General features: G+C 40.6%; 1 long non-coding RNA gene across 1 annotated transcript in view; it reads right to left on the bottom strand.

Moving 5' to 3' along the window:
* The window catches only part of LOC142047925 (uncharacterized), a 30,142-nt gene extending 8,190 nt beyond the window's left edge, over window positions 1-21,952 (bottom strand). Inside the window, exon 1 of the long non-coding RNA XR_012657242.1 lies at window positions 21,749-21,952. This is a non-coding gene — a long non-coding RNA (uncharacterized LOC142047925). The remainder of the gene's footprint in view (window positions 1-21,748) is intronic.
* Between the last annotated feature and the right edge of the window lie 576 nt (window positions 21,953-22,528).

Below are 22,528 nucleotides of genomic sequence, written 5' to 3'. Positions count from 1 at the left end.
AAAATGGCTAGAGCCAGCCCTGATGGGTTGCAATGGACAGATAAAGAAATAACTGTACAGGAAACAGTCTTCTGGACCTTTGTGGAAGAATATTTCAGATTGTGAATGAGACAAAATTCAGTTCGTATTGATATTTGTAATTATTCATTTATATTGCAGTGGCTCCTGGAACCCCCACCAAGACTACTTTCCCATTGTGCTAGACACAGTGTCTGTCTCGAACAGCTTACATTGTAAACAGACAAGACATGCAAAGGAAGTAATCAAATTTCCATTTTACAAATAGGAAACTGAGACACAGAGAGCATGAGTGACTTGTCCAAAGTCACACAGGAAGTACATGGCAAAGTACATGTTTGGATCCCATTTCTTCTGAGTCCCAGTCCAGAGCGTTAACCTTAAGACCATCCTTCCCCTTATACACCATGAAAAATAATACCTATCTTTTCTATAGTAGCTATGTAATATTTCATGCAATGAAATGATACATTACATGTTTTTATAGCTGAACATAGATAAAGTATTCAACCACAAAGTGACTCGGTTTTAATGCCTGAATTTTGCCCACAGAGGCAAAGACATTAAGATAAACCTCAACATTTAGACTGATCCTCCAGGATTAAGTCAAGCCACTGTCACCCAATATTTCAGCCTTAACATGGAATTTCTGTGCTTGTCAGAATTTAAAATGGTCTCTTAGCATCATTTAAATGATTTCAGGTGGCTGAGGATGAATTTAATTTTGTTTTGGTGTGACAATGTTCATTAATCCTCTCATAATGATGTATGAGAGCTGACACAATAGCTTCTTTGGAAAAGGTTTCTGGGGATTTTTATAATACAAGTATTAGCTCAAATCATTGCTTTCCATGGAGAAGCAATCAGGAGGGAGGGTGATAGGAGGAAGCTTCTAATAAGATTCCCTCCCTGAGATCTCCCCATGTCATCCTGTCTAACAGGAAAGGCCTCAGACCCCACCCCAATCAGGTATGCACTGCACAGGCATGCCTCCAGATTAGCTGTGGACCACAGGTGCTCTGTTGCAATCATGCTACCAGGGACTTGTCCAAATCACATATGAACCTAGGATTGCAGAAAGTCCCCAGGATTTTCTGACTAATTTTCAATGTGATTCAGCCAGCCTCCATCAGTGGTCTGCCCACTCCCTGCTCTCTACCAGTGTAGGAGACCATGTCAAGAGTTCTCTGCCGGGGCCACAGAGATGGGGGACAATGATATGGAAGCACAAAGTTCTCCTATGTGGAAGGGGGAGAGAAATCAACTCAAATCTGTCCTGTATGGCTGCAGATCTAGGGACATGACCCAAGTCCATTAAGAAAAACTACAGGACCCATTGAGAACTACAATTTGCCTATGCATATTGGAAATTTACTAGAGCAGATTGAAATCTTTTCTTTTCTTCGTCTTTTTTTTTATTATTATTATTTTTATTTTCAATAACCAGAATTGTTTTGGTTGTTTTTGGTTTTCCACAAGTGAAAAATGTTCACTTCATTTCTGTCAGAAAAGCCAGAAAAAGTGTCTAAAGAAATGAATTTTGATTAAAAATAGACCAATTTTCATTTTAAAAACCAATATATTTCATCATGCTTTACGCAAGGGAACAAGCCTGCCTGGATTAGTCACAGTATTAATGACTTGTTGTTCTTTTTCTAAAACAATGGAATCACAACAAGACATTTACCATAGATTTTTCCCACCTCCTCAAATAACTGAGCTCATTAAAGAGATTGAACTTTCAAAACAACAATTTTAACAGTATAATTTTCTGGGATGGGACCTCCAGATCATGTAGTCTGACCTCCCGTATATCACAGGCCACCAACACCCCCAGTCACCTACACACCAAACCCAACAACCATAATTAGACCAAAGTATTATATCCTTCACAAAACTAAACTACTGTATGCCACACACGGAGAACAGATGGAACTAAGTTGCACCAATGTCCAGTTAATAGGACTGTCTCAGCATCAGCAGTTGCAACTTTTCCAGCAGCTGACATCACCTGTAAGCAGAAGGACATCAGCTTAGATTCTTCTTAAAATTAATTGTCAAAGATTCAAATACTGTCTCACGTATTACTTGTAGAGATACTGACAGATCCTCAGCTGATATAAATGCTATACCGACATCAGCTGAAGATCTGGCCAATAATATTAAATATGCAGAAGAATATTAAGTGAAGTAGCATCAACAGCTTTCTAGCTGACACAACTGCACTTTGCTAGGGTTAAAATCAGAGCAGTTAGGGAAGATTGTTATTCTTGGGGCTGACTTTTAGACATTCCCTTTCCTAATTTTCTCATTAATTTTCTGCACCCATTGCTTGTTGGAGCCCAGCCAGCTCCCTTCAACCACCAAAAGGCTGCTCTGAAAGGCGAGTCTGCGCTTCCGTTTTCAGGACATCTTTGTTCTTTGTGTCATTGTAAGGCTCTAAATAGATGGACGAGACACAAACTGGAGGCTGTTTATTTTTGCATCTAGTGGTTTAAAACGTATTTGGCTGCAAAGAGATTTGTTAATAATCCATGTGTCGTCCAGTCCTTAAATCTTTGTGATTGTTTGGCGCAGAACTCTGCATATCTCTCTTTTAGTTCCATCCGTTTCTCAGTGCATTCCCTCCCTCCCTGACCCCCTTGAAACCTTTGGAGGGGGTGGGTTCAGTAGTGCAGTGTTTTGCAATAATCCTTTTTGACAGAAGAACTATGCTGATTTAAAGTCATGGCTTTGGAACAGTAAGGCCCCCACTGCCATTTATATTGGAATCTATGTACAAGACGCTGCTCTCCCTTTAAATCATAACAGTCACATCTAATCAAGAGAAAAGAAGAACATTTTTTTATGAATTCCCTGAGAAAAAATTCCCCTCAGGTGTAGCTTGTAAGGGTTGATTGGCTCCAGTATCATGTTTTAACTTTTCATAGTAATCCTGCAGGTTTTGAACCAAGAATGCTGGCTTTTCATATGTGTATGGTGGAGAGACGAAAAACAACCTTGTAACTTACCACTGCTCCACTTACACTTGCAACAGGCAAATTAGTACTCATGGCAACCAAAGGCCTAGATCATGAATTTATGTGGATGTGTAAGAGAGGAGTGCAAGTGGCTGTGTCATGCCAGGAAGTGAACTAGACCTGGTTAAAAATCAGCATTTCCTAAACTACTACTCTCATGCTGCACCACAGTCAGCTATGGCACATTGGCTCAACCAGAGCAGAGACCACAGTGCTTCACGGGAGAGGCTGTCCAGGTAGGTAGCCCAGTCCACAGGGGAGAGAAAAGGCATAAGATACCAAAATTACAACCCTATGAGGCACCATCACAGTTCAGATGAAGGTTAAAATGATACAAAATGAAACATTTAGATTCAGCTTGACAAACTGAAAGGCTTTGATCTGGGTAAACCCCCCTTCATAATGGAATATTTTGTTTAGAGGGAATATTGAAAATGTTTTGGCTAACTCATAATTTCCATTGGGAAATTTCAATTCTGCAGAAGCTTCATTTTCCTTAAAAAAAAAAAAAAAAAATCTCAAGCACTTTGGCAGAAAATTCATGACCAGCTCTAGAAAGAACCTTTCCTTTCTTCCATTTTGCTGCACACCACTAGCAGACTACTACTGCCTATCAATTACCAACCCCATGCTGGTTCAGCTGTGCCAGCCAGCAGTTCATGGGGAAGAGGCGAGACAGTGCACATCCCTGGCCCAAGTGCATGTGGAGATAGTGCAGGACATGAAGCTCTTATAACTCTCCTGTGCCTGCAACAAAGATGCAGGGAGGCTGCACAGGGTTGCATTTGCATGTGGCCATGTTTCTCTTTTATGCTCCTATGTCACTGGATTGAAGTCAATGTGACACTTCATGGTCTTACATTTAGGTGCATACAGAAGTTTCTTGATGCGCTAAGGCCTCCATTCAGAAAAGCTCTCAAAAGTGTGAATGTTTATCCAAAGTTTATCTGAACTCTCTTGAGCCTCTGGGGTCTGAGTCTCATCTCAGTTACATCTCTGTAAATCAGGAATGACACCACTGAAGCCAATGGAGTTATACCCATGTCAAATTAATGTGTTTAAGGTCAGAATCAAGTCCCTGGACACTGCCAAGTTAGATTTCCTCCAGGGTATTTGGGATTTCCTTGCTTCTGGAAGGGTTGGAAATAACCACCAGAACAGCTTTCTTTCAATACTTTGGTTTTTCTATTTACACATATGGATCGCTGTAGTGACTGTCCCTTCAGCTGCGAAGAATGGGGGCAGGAAAATGGTTCAAGAGATGGGCGATGATTCTCCCAATCCCCATTTCCTGATCTTGGCAAGAACCAGGGGCAATTACAGTCTCTGATCCTAGGGACTCACAGGGACTTCTCCCTCCATACATTTCCAGTGGTAGGAGGAGATAGGACAATAGTCCAGACTGTGCACCAATGAGCGATTGTGGCTCCTGCTCTCTCTCCTTAGGACCCGCATCCTCAATTCAGGGCTGTGTCTCAAAGGACTAGGTTAGCTGAAGGCTGGCACTCTGATCTATAGTTGGGGGAGCAAAAATGAAAAATTATGACCAGTGTTTAGTACTCAAGAAAGGCCCAGCCAAAAAACTTCATACTCAGTAATGATCAAACTCCGTCCTCACAGTAGGTCCTATTCCACCTGGGTGTCAGGCAAATGGCTGGATGAGTTCTGCTTTTTCCAGGGCCCGTCCCTACATGCAAGCCCACAGGTTGCAATCTTTGAAAGTTACTTGTTAACTTACTGTTGCTGGATATTATGAGTCAATGTGCCTTGTCCACAGTTTTCACTTTAATATGTCATCGAATCCTGGAAACTGGGAAGCCAGGGAAATCACAGCCAGGTCACCAAACACCAGCCTTCACAACATGGGAGGTGAAGGGTTCTTATCCTACGTAATCAACACGCCTATTCATTTTAATTCTGTCTTTTACATTTTTTCCCTGTCTTGATAACACGCAAGACTTCATTCAAAAGAATCTGATCTAAACTATTGATTTGGATCTATTACTAATGCTCAGCAAGAGACAGCCAGTGTCGCTGGCATAATCTGTACCTCTATATGATGCTTTTGATGGGAGACTACACTCTAGTGTATGATCAGAATATGACACAATGTTAAACCCTAACATATTTTGCCAGCCAAAACATATGTGTGTTCCTAGACGGCCACCTAGTGGACGTGATTAGAATTGACCTTGGTGAGGATATTTAATAAGAACTTTTTTGTGAGAAAGCTGGAACTGCTCTGTAAACAAAACAATATAACTAGAGATGATTTTCAGTGATTTTCTGCACCAACACAGCCGAAATTATTATGAATTCTTTGAAGTTTAGAGACAGGATTTCTAATTTCTTTATGACTAACTCAGATTGGTTTTTCAGAAATTTATTACTAATAGGCAAAACGTTTCTAGACTTTTAGCCTAACTGAGGGTTTAAAAGTAAAAAAATAAGCTAAATAGACACATCTATACTAGTTGCTGAAAGTAATTTTGTATCTAAGGTGCCTGTCCCAGAATCTAAGCCCTGATGTCAGTTAATTCCCACAGCAGATTATATAGCCAACATTTCAAAGGGGTCCTGCTCTGGCCTTCAAAATAGCCCTTGTGAATTTGCATGCACACTATGTTTACATTTGCATATTTTTCAGTCAACATTTTTGCAATCATAAACCTCAAATATGCATGTGAAAATTGTAATAGTTCCTGTCAATGTTCTCTTTAATTTTTCCCACCCATGTGCAGAATCAATTTTGTTATGTGCACCTATATGAAGGTGACACATCACCTCCATATTGGGGCGCATAACAAAATTCATGTGGTGGGGGTGTGGCTGAGGGGTTCAGAGTGTGGGAGGGGGCTCAGGGCTGGAAGTGCAGGCTCTGGGGTGGGGCCAGGGATGAGGGTTTTGGGGTGCAGGGTACCCAGGGGCTACGGAGGGGAGAGGTGGCAGGTCCGAGGCTGCGGGAGAAGCATCTCTCCCCACCACAGCCTGAGCACCTGTGTGGCTCTTAATAGGCTGCTGCTCGGCCACACAGCTTAGGGCAGGGGTCGGCAGCCTTTCAGAAGTGGTGTGTCGAGTCTTCATTTATTCACTCTAATTTAAGGTTCTGCATGCCAGTCATACATTTTAATGTTTTTAGAAGGTCTCTTTCTATAAGTCTATAATATATAAATAAACTATTGTTGTATGTAAAGTAAATAAGGTTTTTAAAATGTTTAAGCAGCTTCATTCAAAATTAAATTAAAATGCAGAGCCCCCTGGACCGGTGGCCAGGACCTGGGCAGTGTGAGTGCCAACGAAAATCAGCTCGCTTGCTGCCTTCTGCACGCATGCCATAGGTTGCCTACCCGTGGCTTAGAGGGAACTTAGGTTCCTGTAAATCATGTAGTGAGACTTCTTGCAATGGATACATCAGTTCTAGCCAACTATCCCTCCACCCTACCCCTCCGTGTCCAATAAGCATGCAACTTTATCCTCATATTATATGCACTCAGAGAATGCAGTATTAAGATGCAGCAGCCCCAGAGATTGCAGTTTGTTTCTCAAGCGGTTACAGTTTCTGAATCTGGGGCAGTAGATATCATTCTCTATTTGCTAAGTACTTTTGCTAAGAAACCTACTTGTTATTTGAAAATTAAAAATTGAAAGTCAGATAAGTTCTCAGGCACTCCCACTGTTCAGAAATGCTCAGTGAGCCAAAGATGTAGTTAAAATGAAATATAAAAGGAATGGAAAACAGCACATGCCTAAAATTCCTCAGAGTCTAAAAGAAAAACACAAAGATCCCCAATGTTTCACCCTCTATTAATAGCCCCTGACAAAATACTATTGATGGAAGTTTATGTTCACAACAACTAAAACATTAAACTTAGCTAATAATGTTATCATTATAAATAATCATTGAGATAATGTAGAAATTAAAATTTCAATACTTTGTGGCTTCAAAAAAGCAGGTATGGAGAAATGCTTCTTAAACTCCAAAGCTATTTTCAAAGCGCTGGAAGTACAGCTTCTTTTTTGTCTCTTTAGCCCTGAGGTTTTGAATGGCTAAGTCCCTGGATATCACTACTGTACTAAATATAGCTGGCAAATGCACTTTTAATTTTAATTCCACTGAGAACGATCAGCACTCTGCACCTAATTAAATGCATTCAGCACAAAGAAGTGCAAGGAGAATGTCATCTCTCATGTGGATCAGCTTATTTTAATTAGGGCTCACTCTTCAGACCTTCCTACCCTCCTATGGTGCAGAGTTACAAAGAATTCAACCACAATGAGAGTGAATAGTCACAGTCCTCCCCCCTGCCCCCACAAATCTTCCTGTCTTCACTTCTGTATCTCTCTCTCATTGGTTTCTGATCTCCTGTCCCATTTGCTGTGTCTTTGCTATTTAACAGTGTTTATTATGACCAGTTTCCAGAACTGGGACTCTTAGCAGAAATTTCCTCTGAAGTTCCAAATACACCAAAACTGCTGCTATTTGGCGATTTCTTTGCCATTACTGCTTTGGACTAAATTGGTCCCTGAACATGGTCCATTTCTCTGTTGGGAAAACTGAATTCATACATTTGGGGGAAGAGAGGAAGCAGGATTTGCCCACTCCACCTAAAAGGGGTTCAATCTTTATAACGTATAGCTCTCAGAATCTCCTGGAGGCCTTGTGCTTCCAGCACTGAGCTTGGATCGCACTATACCAACCAATATGGCAATACAGTTTATTTCTCACAGGTTACTGCCCCTAAAACATCTCTCCCACATGCAGGAAGTTTTCTCTGTGTGGTGGGGAAAGCATACAAGTCAGTACTGACTGCCAGTGTTAAATATTTCATGGGATCCCCACACTCAAGATTAACCTTCGTGCTTCCCCCACATCAGTCCCACTATTCTTCATCCTTCCTGGGCAGAGAAAGAGAACTTGTGCACAGGCCCAGGAAAGGGTGAAATAACCCTATAGTGGACTCACTCCCCTTCACAGTTCTCCATCCAAGTATGCATCCGTAGTAGTTTTTGTCTGTTCTTGCACAGGCAAGGGGATTGTTTGAGCTTTTGTTCCTGTGGTGCTAATATTAATAGATATCCACACTGAAAGAACATGTCTCTTGGGAATGCTCAGCCTGATTCGGATCGCACATCAATTTTACTTTGCCATGACTCCACAGATTTTACACATTAGTGTAAGCAACAATGGAATCAGACCCAGTGTATATTGGCTTGCATAAGAGAGTCATGCAGCTTCAAAGGTAAATTGGTAGAAATGGGAACACTCATGGCTTCTGAGCCAGAATATTGTGTATTGTCCTGAATTCTTACACCAGAGAATTGTGTTCATTCATTTCCAATATTGCTGTGCCAGCCTGAAGAGTGCCACTCACTCTGACATGAGGAAGATACTTGACTTTCTATGCTTAGGTCAAACCATGTATAAAATGGAATAACAACAACAACAAATTCCAGGCCCCTAAGTCTCACAATTTTCTTGATTTACTTAAAAGAAAATAAAGGTGGCTAAGCTGTAACTCTATTCCCAGGGAGAAGTATGAAAACCTCCTTGCCAAGCAGGGGATAGAAGCACTGCCAACGATGGTGAAGGATTGTTTATATCCTTCTAACACACTCAACAGTGGCAACAATTGGCTAAAGGGTCTTTCATCTAGTCCTCCATAGGTGGAAGGTGGATTGAGCCTGACTCTTGGGAGCATGGGCTCAGAGACCCCTCTCGCTTCAGGCTATAAGACAACCTCTAACTGATGGGAATTAGAAATAAATGTTTCCTGTAAACTGGTTATTCCATAACTGTCTGGAGCAGGTATTTTCTTTCACTTTCCTCTGAAGCCTTCTGGTACTGGCCACTGCTGGAGTCAGGGTATAGGACGAGATGGACCATGGGCCTGAATTTCTTTGTAATACAGACACCCTGGCAGACTTCTTCACCCCTCTCAAAGTATATCTGCTGCAGAAGTGTGTCTACTAAAACGTCTGAATCTTTTGTGGAATGGAAATTGGATTATTTGTGGATTATTGGGTTGATTCCTGCCCTAATTTATTAATTGGAGTTTGCTCTGCCAGGTTTTAAAGAGGGGCAGCAGCCTAGCACTACTGCATAAGTTGGTGAGGTCAGGTGTGGAACAACCACCATTTCACCTCCTGATGTTAGAACAAAGTCGTCATATGGCAGTAGCACTGTAGTTTAAAGCATAAACCTAACTGACCTGGGCATGTGGAATTAAACATGTGTGGTAAGTTCAAAGCTGACACGCTGGCAACCTGGAATATTGAAGAAGTGTGTGGTTGTATTACTAGTAGATTTGATGTCAGATTCTTATGTTATTCTGTGAAAATGAGAGATGAAAGATGATAGCACATTGTTTTTCCATGAATATTCATTTGAATTTCTTGACAAATCCACTTCAGCCAGACTCGGCCCTTTGTACGTTTGGTTTTCTCCAACTGTTTTGCATTTGAGATATTCTGGCATGTGGATCTTTGCGGAAAGCAAAAATTTGAAGTCATGTTGAAACGAGCACCTACATTCACTGGATAAATTACTTGCAATGAATGACTCACTCCGTTCTAATGAAAACAATGTACAGAAGATGAGGATGTCTGACATTTTGTGGAGTGTTAGAAATTGACCTGTCTGAGAAATTGAGAGACATACCTTCTAATTTAACAATGTCACAGACAACAACAGTATGTATGCGTGTATACATAACACCAGATACCATACAACGCTAACAAAACAGCTGATAGAAACACACTGTCAAGTGTGGAGATATCTATTTCTGTCTTCTACAGCATGTTTTCGAGCCTATCTTGATGTAGGAAAAAGTTCAGTAGTCTGAATTTAAAAGAAAAAAAACTCATCATTTTTTATAAATTTAGGGGATTTCAGTCAGGCAGACTGTGAACATTCATAGAAGTGAAAACATCCCACAGCTAATCCAGAACATAAAAGAGGTGTCTGCTCATTCTCTTTGATATTTTACACTCTTCATGTGAGACAGCTCTCTCCATTCATCTCCCCTAGTGGTCTTAATTTTGGAACAAAAGTGTTATATCACAGACTGCTTGGTGAGATGGTAGAGTAAGGACCGGAGATACACTTATGGCATATGGAAAAACTTTAAAGCACAGTAACAAATATTACATTACACAATAAATGGTTAATAAAAATCATTTTTCCTTTGGGAAATGAATATGAAATGTGTTAAAGCAACCGTTCTCAAACTATAGTCTGTGAAGCACTTGCTGGTTGTTAGCAGAAAGATGACAGGTCACGTGGTGTTGGTTCTCCAAGTTTCCCCAGCTGCTTGTGCAGATGTCCTTGGCCCTTCACTGCTAAAGGAAAGCCTTGCACTGCATCAGGAAATGAGGAGGATGAGCTAGATTAGCTGCCTCACTAGAGATCATTTCAACATAAGAAAAGGAGAGCAAACAGGAAGTATCCTCAGGAGCTGGTGCCACCTGTAGGAAGGGAACATCAAGGAGAACAGAGGAAATGTATGTCCGGAGGAGAGAAACAAGAAAATTCATGCTCAAAAATATCACTCCTCTGGAATAGTGAGCAAATGTGGCCTTGCCTTGACCCTAGCTTATCTGAAGCCATCTTTCACTTCAGTGGGGCCAGGATTTCATCTTTTGTCATGATTTCCAACTTGTCTTCTGTGAGCTGCCGAACCCTTCTGTCTAAACTTCCAAGAGCATCATACAGTACATGGCAGTCTTACTATTCCTTTAAGAGAAAGCTGGAGCCCCAATTCCCCTTAAGTGCTGCCCTACCCATTCCTGAATCCAACTGAAAATTTCCCACCAGGTGCTGAACATTCACCATGGAATCACTTCACCATACCGTTTTCATCCCATACCCTCCTACTGCTGAAGTCTTTCTTCAGAAGTGGTCCCCTCTCTGCTCGCTCCCCTTGAGTTTTCAAACTTCAAGAGGTCATTATTTTATTTATGCTGACCTGGCTTCTCTGAAATACAAGCTTCCCCTCCTCCAAAAGGGAGCTCCCCTGCAGCCTTTTCGTGTTATATGATTAAGTTATCCAACCCTCAGTAACAAGCCAGCTTCACTGAATCAAGATTCATGATGCACCATAGCCTTCTTTGGTAAATCAACTCTAACACCTCTTTAAAGTTGTCTTTATATATATATACCTACAATAAATCCTATATTCCAAAGAATCAGTCTGTCTAGTCAACACATAGACCAGCATGACAGCTTTATGAGGGGAGTAAGTAGGATTCCAAAGCAGGAATTGGCCTATAAATTGCCCTTATGAAAATATTTCAGTATATTTGTATGTGTTCTTGCAACTTAATCAACACTCAGCTAGAATTAAAAAAACAGCTTCTCACAGTGAGGTGACGGAGAAGTTTACTGCTGGTTTGTCTCTATTTATAATAAATATTCTACACTCCTATCATGAAAAAGATGCAGAACATATTTTCACCTCCAACCTCCCTTTTCACATACCATGCATCAGCTTGTCCAGGTAAATTCCATAGGACATTCTGTTCTATGAGTATCATGCCTCCTGGCTCAAAAGGGTCAATGACCTGCCATACAGTATGGCAGAACACACTACAAGAAGCTACAAGGGATGGGGGTGAAAGAGCTTCTTCAATGGCCACTGTGGACTCTCCACAGCTGGGAATTCTCAGAAAGGAAGACAGGGCTAAATTTCATCCTATTTACATTGTCACAATGGCACAAAAGGAGTGGTGCAAGCAAGGGAATCTGAGCCCTTTCCATGCTGGCATGGCTGGCCTGAATTACCCATGTGGCAGAAACATTGAGCTGACCAAAGCATTTGTTATAAAACAAAACAAAACAAAACAAACAAACCAAAAAGAAGAGGCTAAAAGTGAAACTGAGGAAGATGTTAGACATGGTGAAGTCAATTAACAATGTCATTAAGGCACCAGCTGCCTTGCAACTGGTGTCAAATAAGGATGAAAACAGTAAAGCCAAGATTTCGACTGCATGGTATTTCGCAGAGATTAGTGGAATGGAAATGCCTGAAAAGCAAAAAGTGATATTGATTTCCATAGCTTTGAGACTGCAAGACATTGGCATTTATCATGGAGCTAATTCACAGAAGAATTAAAAAGATTTAAATGGCTGCATTTGTGCTTATATTTGATGCAGATTATTCATCCAAGGAAAGAAAATGGGGCACAAATAACGACTTCTTTCTCTACAGAACATACAATAACCACAACTGTACATTTCTTCCCCCTCAGCTACTAAGCCAAAAATTCAACCATGCAACTCTGGTGAACTTTCAGTGTCTCTGACAAAAAAATAAGTGTTTGTAGGGAAAAATCAAGCTGCTACTAAGGAACAGCACTTAATCCTGTAATCCTTATTCATGAAAGTAGTTCTTAGTCATGTGACTTCCATTAAAGTCTACTGGCACGAGGAAAGGTTACTTGTCTGAGTAAAAAGTAGCAGAATTAAATCTATAGTTGGGATTTAAAATTGGTAACAAAATAGAGTTTCTCAAGCTTGAGAGATAAGACAATTCCATACAAAGGCTTTTCATATTAGAACATGAACTGGAGCAAAAGCTGCTGAGAGCACCATGGCTGAAATGATTACAAGGGATTAGAGGAAGTCAAAAGAAATAAATAAGAATTTAAGGCTATTGCACGAAGCAGGGCTGGCTATACAGGAGTATACGGGGGCCTATTTGTAGGAAGGGACAGTGATTCTGGAAGTATGGGACATGAGGAAAGGAAAAGGTTCCTTCTCTAAAGCAATACAAACCTTAGAAATAGCATGGACCTGATGCAGCAGTTGGCAAAAGTTTGGAGTGACTCCTGTTTTCTTATGAATCAATTCGCTTTTTGTTAAATAACCACTCTGAGGACTCAGTGAACAAGGTGCAGAACAGTAAATTGATGAGTAAAACACTGATAGAGAGAAAGACCACAAGAATGTCTCCAAGACAATGACTATTGTACCTCTGGGCCGTAGAAGAACCAAGAGTTTATCTGTACTCTTAAACCTTAGGAGTTAGTAACCTGAACTGATGACCCCAAGTATTCATACATTATAAGGCCAGAAGGGACTGTTGTGATAATTTATTCCGACCTCCTGTATAAAACCAGTCATAGGAGTTCCCTGAGTTAATTTCCTTCAGTTCCTAGCCTCCTCCTGAAAACACCCATCCCCTCAGCAACAGAGCTGACCCCCTTCCCAGCTCCAAAGCTCTCTTACAACTCCTCTAAAAACTCACCTCCTTGCCCACAGCTCTGTCCCGCTACTCTTGTTAGACACTCCAAAGTGAGCGTGCAGTACAGTCAGCTGAAAGAAAGGTAGTTTGTGCATGGAGCAGCACTCTGTGAAATGGGGACATGTTTTGGATGATTTTACTCCTGTAAAATGTAGCTTTTTCACAAAGTGCACTTTTCCCACCGAAACGTGAAGATATTCCCATTTTCATGTTGTGATGTGAAAGCTGCTGTTCATCTGAACACCATTTACTAATAAAATGTCATATTTTTGCAATAGATTGGCACTCGAATATAATCCACTCCCCCTCCAAACAAGAATGACCCTAGCAAGTTTATGGTGCTTTCCTTCTTCAAAAGTCCTCTATGACCATTATAAAATTAATTATCCTTCTCCACACATCTCGCAGTAGGGAAAGTTGTATCATCTCTACTTTCCAGCTAGGTAAACAAAGGGAGAAAGTTTAATCAACACATGTAGGATTGGAGTATTGGTATTAAAGGCAAAGTTCGGACTCAGGAATACCTTGCTCCTTAATCCTGAGTATAGTCCTCAGAACTATGCCATATCTTGTCTTAAGTATTTTAGCTTCTGGTGCTGGCAACACAGTAAAATCTTTCAATGAACATTTCTTTTTAAAAAAAATTAAAAGGGGCAATGGGAATCAAGCAAACTGAAGACTCAACATCAGGACTTAAAACATGCAAGAGAAATAAAGATATGTAGTATGGAAGACAAGAAAAACCCTCAAGCATATATGCTGCATTGTAGGTAAAACATCCTCTATATATTTATGGGCTACACCATGAAGCCCATCATAGAAGCACTTTACAAACACATGAATAAATAAATTAAAACCACCCAATATAATCAAATAGCATTTTCCCCATGTTGGAAAAGACTAAGATAGCACAGTGAGGCAGTACATTGAATCTCTGACATTTAACAACAGCACTTAAAGAATCACATGATGTAATAACTAAAGTCAGGAAAAGACATATGGAGACAAGTGATAAATGAATAGATGGCTAGACAGACAAAAAATCTCACCCAACATTTTATCTCCCATCTGCTTTTCCCTGTAATTGTCATTTAGCACAATCAATCCAAGCCTTCCTATGGGTGGAGGAGACGGGATAAATAGCATTTGTTAGTGTGCATGGTATTTAAAAACAAAAAATGAAAGAGTCTCTCCTCAATGGGAAGCATTTGCTTTTGGTTTGCCCTTTTTTTTTTTTTTTTTTTTTTTTTTTTAAAGTTCTTGATTTTTTTCCCTGTTTCCCCATATTGGTCTCTAATTTTGCACCTAGAATAAATCTGTAAACAACAGCAAGAGACAAACCAAGATGAGAGAGATGACAGAAGGTACAAGTGGACTTTGAAAAGAAGAGTTCTCTCTCTTTGTGTAGCTCTCTAGTATCATCTGCAGCAATATGAAAAGCAGTAGAAAGCCCGTGCTGTGGTAAAAGTTTTACCATGAGCATGTGTTGCAGACTGCACTATACTTGCAGTATATGGCAGGTAAGGTGTTCCTTTCTCTTCCCCATCAGGTCTAATCATGAGACTTGGCCTTTACAGAGTTCCTTCTACGAGAGATCTCAAAGCATCGTTCAAATATTCTTTCATTTAAATGTACATCTCTCTTGTGAGGCAGATATGGGAAAACCAGGAGGTTGAGGGTCAGTGTGTTATTGGGCAAGTTACTAAGCTCAATACAGAGTTAACTGGCTGAAATTCTCTGGCTTGTGTTATATACTGGAAGTCAAAGTAGACTGTGTAATGGTCCCTTCCGGCCTTAAAATCTGTATATCATGTCCTGTTCCTACCCAATTACATGGGGGAATGACAGTCCCCAAATACCTCATGTGGTTGTGTAGGACATTCCAGTATCTTGGGTGAGGGCAGAACAATATTCTCCCTAAGGAGCAGCTGAGCAGGGAAGGGGGCAGGGGGAGGGGGAGAGGTTCATGTCTCTGTCTCACCGATTGACTGATTAATGATTTGGGAAATAAGTTGTGCCCTGCAATAAGTTACTTTCCAGGAGGAAGAGGGGAGCAGAACTTACCCTGGAGCAACACAGTTAGACACTGCCAATTATCTCAGGGCTGAAGGTAAACTCATGATCTATCTACCCCTAACCAATTTGCCTAAGAACATTCACAGAGCTGGGAATAGACATTCTGACTCAGCACTAGCCACTAGATCACATATCGCCTCCCTTAGCTAGTTATCCTGTCACATTGAATCCCTCTTTAACAGACCCAGTGAAAAGCAAAGGAAATTCATTTCCCACCAGGTTAGCAAATCATGAATAAATTCCATGTTATTGTTGTAAAGGGAAGAACAATTGCTTCCTATTTTAGCAAAGAAAAACAGAAAAACCTGCATTTCAAATGATTGAACTGACTTAGATTTCTCACTTAAAACAACAAACATTTAGTTACATTTCTCATAGAGGGCACATGCACTTCCACTGAAGACAACAGGATGGCATGGAGGTGTGAACCAGTGTAGAATTTGGCACTTTTCTCTAACCACTCTAGTGCATTCTTTATGGCAAAAACATTACATGGTTATTTCAGGTCTCTCCCATACTCAGATACTATAGAGTGAGGCAAAGCCTTGGTTCTGAATTGTCTTGGTTTTGTCAGTATGAGTAAATGGGATTGCAGCTTTATAGCTGTCAGATACATAGTACTATATTACTGTTCTGTATCCCTGCCAGACTATATCACCTACCACTAGAAATGCACTGAGTGTGCTGTAAATAACAAGATGAATACTGCAGAGACTAGGATTTCAAGGTGCTAACGACTTGATAGTGCCTTTAAAATGTACAGCCTCATATTGGGTTGGTGCATAGTCATGTGGCCCATTGGGAGCACTGCAGGCATTCTATGCCCCCCATATTAAGTATTATTACTCTCATTTGAGATACTGAATAATGGTGGACTGAGAGCTGAAGTGATTTGCTGAAGGCCACCCAATGCCTGTGGCAGAGCCAGAAAGACACCACAGTCCTAACTCCCAGTCTTGAATTTTAACCAAAGACCGTTTGCTAAACCTCAGTAAAATAAGGTAATTTCATGAATGAATATAAAAATTAGAAAATACAGTCAGAAGTATAAAAACTAATTTTTTCAGAGCAGAAGAACGCCTTGTGGGATGGATAGCAGAGCATGGACTGTTTTACACAGACTGCTTTGGTGATGTATTAACTTGTAGTTCACATCACTACCTTCTAGTTTTGGGCTTCTTTGTAGAACTGCCTATGTGTGCAGTAGCAACGTTTCCTCTCGGTGACTCTGCTCATGGAAAATTTGCATTAGTTGACACAGTGGAGTGCTCCTCTGTGAGCTGGAGTTGCAACGTTTGCATCCCCGTGCTGAAACTGGCCTGATCCCACATCCACTGAAGTCAGTGGAAAGAGTCCCCTTGACTACAGGGTACCTTAGATCAGACACTTTGTGTACCTGGCTGTAATTGCAGTGTCTGGATATACAAAGTTCCTGGATCTTGTATATTGGGATATTTCATCTTACTGTTTTGGAAGGCACATGTGAGACAGAAGGGTGATTCCTTCCTAAGTAAACCTACTTCCTTCCCCAAAACAACATGGAACTAACATGCCATTTGCTGCCATCATATTGTGAAGTCTGCTTGTATGTTACACCTCTTACCCCACCCTGTAGTGCCTATTCAGACTGTAAGCTCTTCAGAACAAGGACCAACTATTCCTCTCTTTATATACCGTGCCTAGAACAATTGAGTCCCATTCTTGGTTGGTGCTTAAGCACTGCCATAATAAACATATTACAGGATAATTAAAAAAAAAGTTTGCTTTTTCCCCTTAGCACCCATCTGACAGTCACATGAATGGCAATTCTGAGCCATGCATGGCCTCATTTACATTATTGACAAGGGGATGATCTAAGCCTTTGATGTCAAAGTAATTGAGACAAAAATATCATCACCACCATTACCACTCTGATCAAATGGCCTTTCAGCAATACTTCCCTCCCACTCAAGGTACTGAAGTCCTGCTTTGTTTTCATTCTTTACCCTGCTTCTACCTCACAGATAAGGGCCAGGTTGTGACATTTAGCTATTGACTCCTTTGTGGATGGTGCATAGCTGCCCTACTCTGAGGGTGCCATCAGACCCTGAGCTCTCCAGAACTTAGCCAAGCAGGCATGTTACACGTTACCCCTGGGAAGGGGCAGCCTGGTCTCCTACTGTGCCCAGCCAGCTCCATAGGTTAGTGGATGGTGTGGAGATGAAGGCCAGGGTGATTTCTACCTCCCATGACACCAGATGGAATGACTACCTTTGAGGGGAGATGATGCCTGTCACCCTCCCCCCATCTAAGCTCCACACTTGCACTAGAGATAATCTAGCCATAAATACCTAATTCTATTATTTGTATTATCGCAGTGCTTACAAGCCCCAATCATGGCGCTCACTGTGCTAGGAGCTGTACAAACAGAGAACAAAAAGATTGTCTCTGCCCCCCAAATAGTGGTGCAATAAGCAAAGAACCAAACATAACTGAAACATCTGCCTCTCCCCCAGCAGACAAACTATTGATGGTATCTCTGATCTGCATGAGTGAGTACCTCATGGGAATCAAAGCCTTTCACCCTAACACTTCTAGTTAAGTAGTAACCAAAATGCATTGTCAACAACTGGCTGCTCTATGGCCCAGATGAAATGTCTCTTGGCTGGAATCCAGTGGATAGTGGCTTTATGTAAATAACCATCACAACTGGCACTTGTCAGACAGCTCAGTAGAGAGAGCTGAAGGTTCATTGGAATTAGATCTGAAACATTTTCCAGCCTCAAGTGATATTTTCCACAACAGCGATATTGGGTTCCATGCAGGTGTAACTGGCCTGTGATGTGCAGCAGGACAGATTGGTTTCTCTATGGGTTCTTTCTGGCTTTAAATTCTATGCCTCTATGTACTTTAATCACATCAGGAGGAGGATGTGAGGTAGTCTGCCACTGCCGTATGTGATCTATGGATCAGCATAGGATTTTCTCTTTCAGGGCTCTGAGCCCAGCATTTCTCACAAACATTAGCCTCACTACAAAAATTCTTAAAAACAGCTTCCCCAACCTGATTCCCGCCTCCCCCATTCTGGGGTCCAATGCATCACAGATTCTAAACTGGCTTTACATTCTATAATTTTAAGCACGCTTCCTTTCATAATTGTGTTACTCTTTACTTATTCTCCCCTACCATTGTAATGGCATTAAAGATTAAACACATTAGCACTTAGTAGAATTACACACTGGCAAATGAACAAAAATAGTCAGAAATGAAGGCCCTACTTAACAGAATGGATAATGCAACCTTAGAATTGTGGTTTCCTCCCTCTTATGTCATTTGCTCCATTGGTGTCTCAAGCAGTATCACTTATGTAGCTACTGGAATGTAAAACCACCCAGGAGGTCCTTAACATTCCTTGTCTACCACTGCCATTACATTTCATTCTCCCTCTTCTTTCTTATTCCCTGCTAGCAGCCATCCAGCCTCCCTTATTATTCAGAAGAACAACAGCCATGCTAACATGAATCAGAATCATAGAAGTGTAGGACTGAAAGGGACCTCGAAAGGTCTTCTCGTCCAGTCCCCTGCACTCAAGGCAGGACTAAGTATTATCTAGACCATCCCTGAGAGGTGTTTTTCCAACCTGCTCTTAAAAATCCCCAATGATGGAGATTCCACAACCTCCCTAGGCAATTTTATTCCAGTGCTTAACTACCCAGAGAGTTAGGAAGTTTTTCCTAATGTCCAACCTAAACCACCCTTGCTGCAATTTAAGCCCATTGCTTCTTGTCCTCTCCTCAGAGGTTAAAGAGATTTTTTTTCTCCCTCCTCCTTTTATGTACCCTTTATGTACTTGAAAATTGTTATCATGTCCCCCTTCAGTCTTCTTTTCTGTAGACTTAACATATCCAATTTTTTCAATTGTCCCTCATAGGTCATGTTTTCTAGACCTTTAATCATTTCTGTTGCTCTTCTCTGGACTTTCTCCAATTTGTCCACATCTTTCCTGAAATGTGGCACCCAGAACTGCACACGATATTCCACTTAAGGTCTAATCAGTGTAGAGTAGAGTAGAATGGAAGAATTACTCCTGCTAATACATTCCAGAATGATGTTTGCCTTTTTTTTACACTATTGACTCATATTACAAAACTATGGATGTTACCAAGTTGGGAAAGTGTAATCTCTTTGTCATTATCTAAATCATTGATGAAGAAATTGAACGGAACCAGACCCAGAAGTGATCTAGATATGTTCTTTCAACTTGATGAATGACTGATAAGTACTCTCTAGGAATGGTTTTCCAGCCACTTATGCACTCATCTTCCAGAAGTTCTAACTAGGTTGTATCTCCCTAGTTTGTTTATGAATTTACACAAGACAGTCTCAAAAGCCTTACTAAAGTCAAGATATACCACTTCCCCCTTATCCATAAGACTTGTTATCCCATTGAAGAAAGCTGTTAGGTTGGTTTGACATGATTTGTTCTTGACAAACCATGAACGAATGAATGAAACATACGTTAAACTCCATTTAAGTTAGAGTCCCTGTTCAGAACTGAGGTTGAAATGTATCAAGCACTTTAAAAATGTTATTTCTTTGGCTTAATAACATAAAACAGGATCATCATTACACCTGAAAGATGGTTTAAAATGAATGAGGATTATAAGGTATCTAGGAAAACAATATACTGTAGGCATTTCTACGGCACGTATCCTAATAGACAAACTTTCAGTGTGTGACGCAGATATGTATGGATTGCAGCTGAGCTGCAAATTAACTGTGTATGCTAAGGATTTAGTTACTGTTGTCAAGAAAACGTTCAGGTACACCAGAGATTTGAGATTCCTTGGGTCTTCTCCTTACCCCACCTAGCTTGTAATTACAGCTGTCATTTTCAGAACACCTACATATATGACAACCATATAATGTACAATCTATAGGACAATTGCAGGCCTATGGCAGGAGACAAGGCAACAAGTTGAAGGACACCTGGTGTGTGCCATGTAACATATGGAATTAGAGGTATGTAACAAAGAGAACCCCACAAAAATCGTTTTAATATTATTGGAGCCTTGGCAATAACAGACTTTGACTCCTATATTTTCTACTATCTAGATCTAGTGATGACTATACTTTAATAGATTTTACTGATCACTGTGTTCCACTGTACATCAAGCATATGAGGCATGGGAAAGCACAACTTCTTAGATTATTGCTGTGCCAGAAGATAGTGCTATATCCCTTTTCCCTCCCGCTTATTAACAAGTCTTTGTTTGATCCATATGTTAACCATTCCTTTGCACTCCGTTCTGGTTTCTGTGTGGATTTTGCACACCACTGATTCTCTCTGTGGTTTTAGCAGGGCTGTGCAAGCTGTGATAATTAACCAAATAATAAGTTATAGTATTCTTGGCCTTTAGCAGTTAAATAAGGACCAGCTGGTAAAGTTAAGGGCCTAGGGTAAAACTAAGTCTTTGTCTAATAATGGACTACTTGACTGGACTTCATTGTAATTATGAACTTGAATATTTTTACATAATTTCAAGCTTGGACGTTTGTTTCCCTCCTGTTTTTCCATATCACTTCCTACTGCAGAGGTGGACAATTATAGACAGGCAGTGCTGCTATTAAAGGAATCAATAGTCACACTGCTCAGCTCCTTTTTTGTTTACATCCTGTGCCCTTCTTCTGTGAGACACAGTAACCAACAAATATGATGACTCATCAGCTTTGTTATTACACCAGATCAGTTATATTGTTAAGAGGGTAGAGCAGAAGCAGCAAGTGGGGACATACAAGAGCAGGTAAGGTGTGGTATCCAGTCTTTTCAAAATCTGGTAAAGATAATAACATTTCCCACAGTCAGGGTTTTAAAGAGATTTTTTTTTTAAAAAAAGGTTCTTTCAGCCTGGCTTTTAAAGCAACTTAACTAAAAGGATAGTTATGTTTAGGCAAAGCATGAGAGAGTTTTGCTAAAGAGGTTTTGCAGTTAATATTCTCCTCTAAAGAACTACCTGAGTCTAATACCAGCTAACCAGAACACCACCCCTGACTTCCTTCTTATAGTGGGCTGAGGGAATGACTTAATTGTCCACAGCTGGCTCAGCTGTAGCCATGTACTTAAGACATGCAGCTGTGAGTTTCTATCCCCTTTATGAGTCAGTATTAATCCTCTTTCTCTACCAGTTCTTGGCTAGCTTCTATGGACCTGTGAGAGGGGTACAGAAAAGTGACAAATGTTTTGATTTTGGCATTAAACAGTGTAATCAGCAGAATGTTAGTTTAGACCATTTTAAACCTATAAGAACTTTATGAATGTGATCCACCAATATTACTGCAACTAGATGGGTTTCTATAGGTTAGCAAATTGCATCACATGCAGCTACTAGTTGGTTACAGCCTCCAACTTCATACCTTTGTACGCTCATCTTGGCTGGGAAAGGTGCCTCGAGGTCAAAGAATGGTGCTTTCTCATATTTCCACTATATTGTCTTCCTTCAAGATAAACAACTATGACAGTTCCATCCTTAGAGTGACTTTCAACTGATATTTTGAAAAGCAAACTTTTCCCTGGGATGGGAATTCTGATAATAAGAGACACATCCAAGCCCAGGATCTTACATTCTTTTGTTTACTAACTGGGTGAAACTGAAAGTGAATGTACTGCAGTGCTTGGGAAAGATGCCTGGACTCTGAGTACTCTGTTTATCTGCAGAACAGATACAGCATGAGCTACATGTGTTAGGATAATTTCCCTTCCTCCTATGCACCTCATCCCAATTTGGAAGAGACTGTGCTTGGGATAAAGATTAGCTCATCCTTCCTGTCCAGGTAATCTTTGTCCACTCTGTCTTGTCTTAAAAGAGTTAGTGTGATGATGGTTTTGGTGTTAGACAGTTGCCTGCTAGGAATGGGAGTTTTCAATGGGATTTATGCTCCTCAGTCTGAGACTTTTTTGAAAATCCCATCCTAGATTAAGATCAAGAGTTTTTCAGTAGTTAGTTCTCTCTGTTTGTTTTTTCCTGAAGAAGCTCTGTTTATCCCTAAGGAAATCTTCCATTATTCTGTAGTTGTAAGATAACAAATGTTTTTATAATATCAGAGGCTGAAATGCACTGTAAATATTCTTGGTGAGATGCACAGTGGGTGCAGTTTAAAAGTGTATCAATTATGGCAAGCCAGTAGGAGGGAATA

The sequence above is a fragment of the Chelonoidis abingdonii genome, chromosome 19 (genome assembly GCF_003597395.2).
Source record: "Chelonoidis abingdonii isolate Lonesome George chromosome 19, CheloAbing_2.0, whole genome shotgun sequence".
Taxonomy (NCBI): Eukaryota; Metazoa; Chordata; order Testudines; family Testudinidae; genus Chelonoidis; species Chelonoidis abingdonii.
Note: the sequence above shows the minus strand (reverse complement) of the source record. Positions and strands in the feature narration are given on the sequence as shown.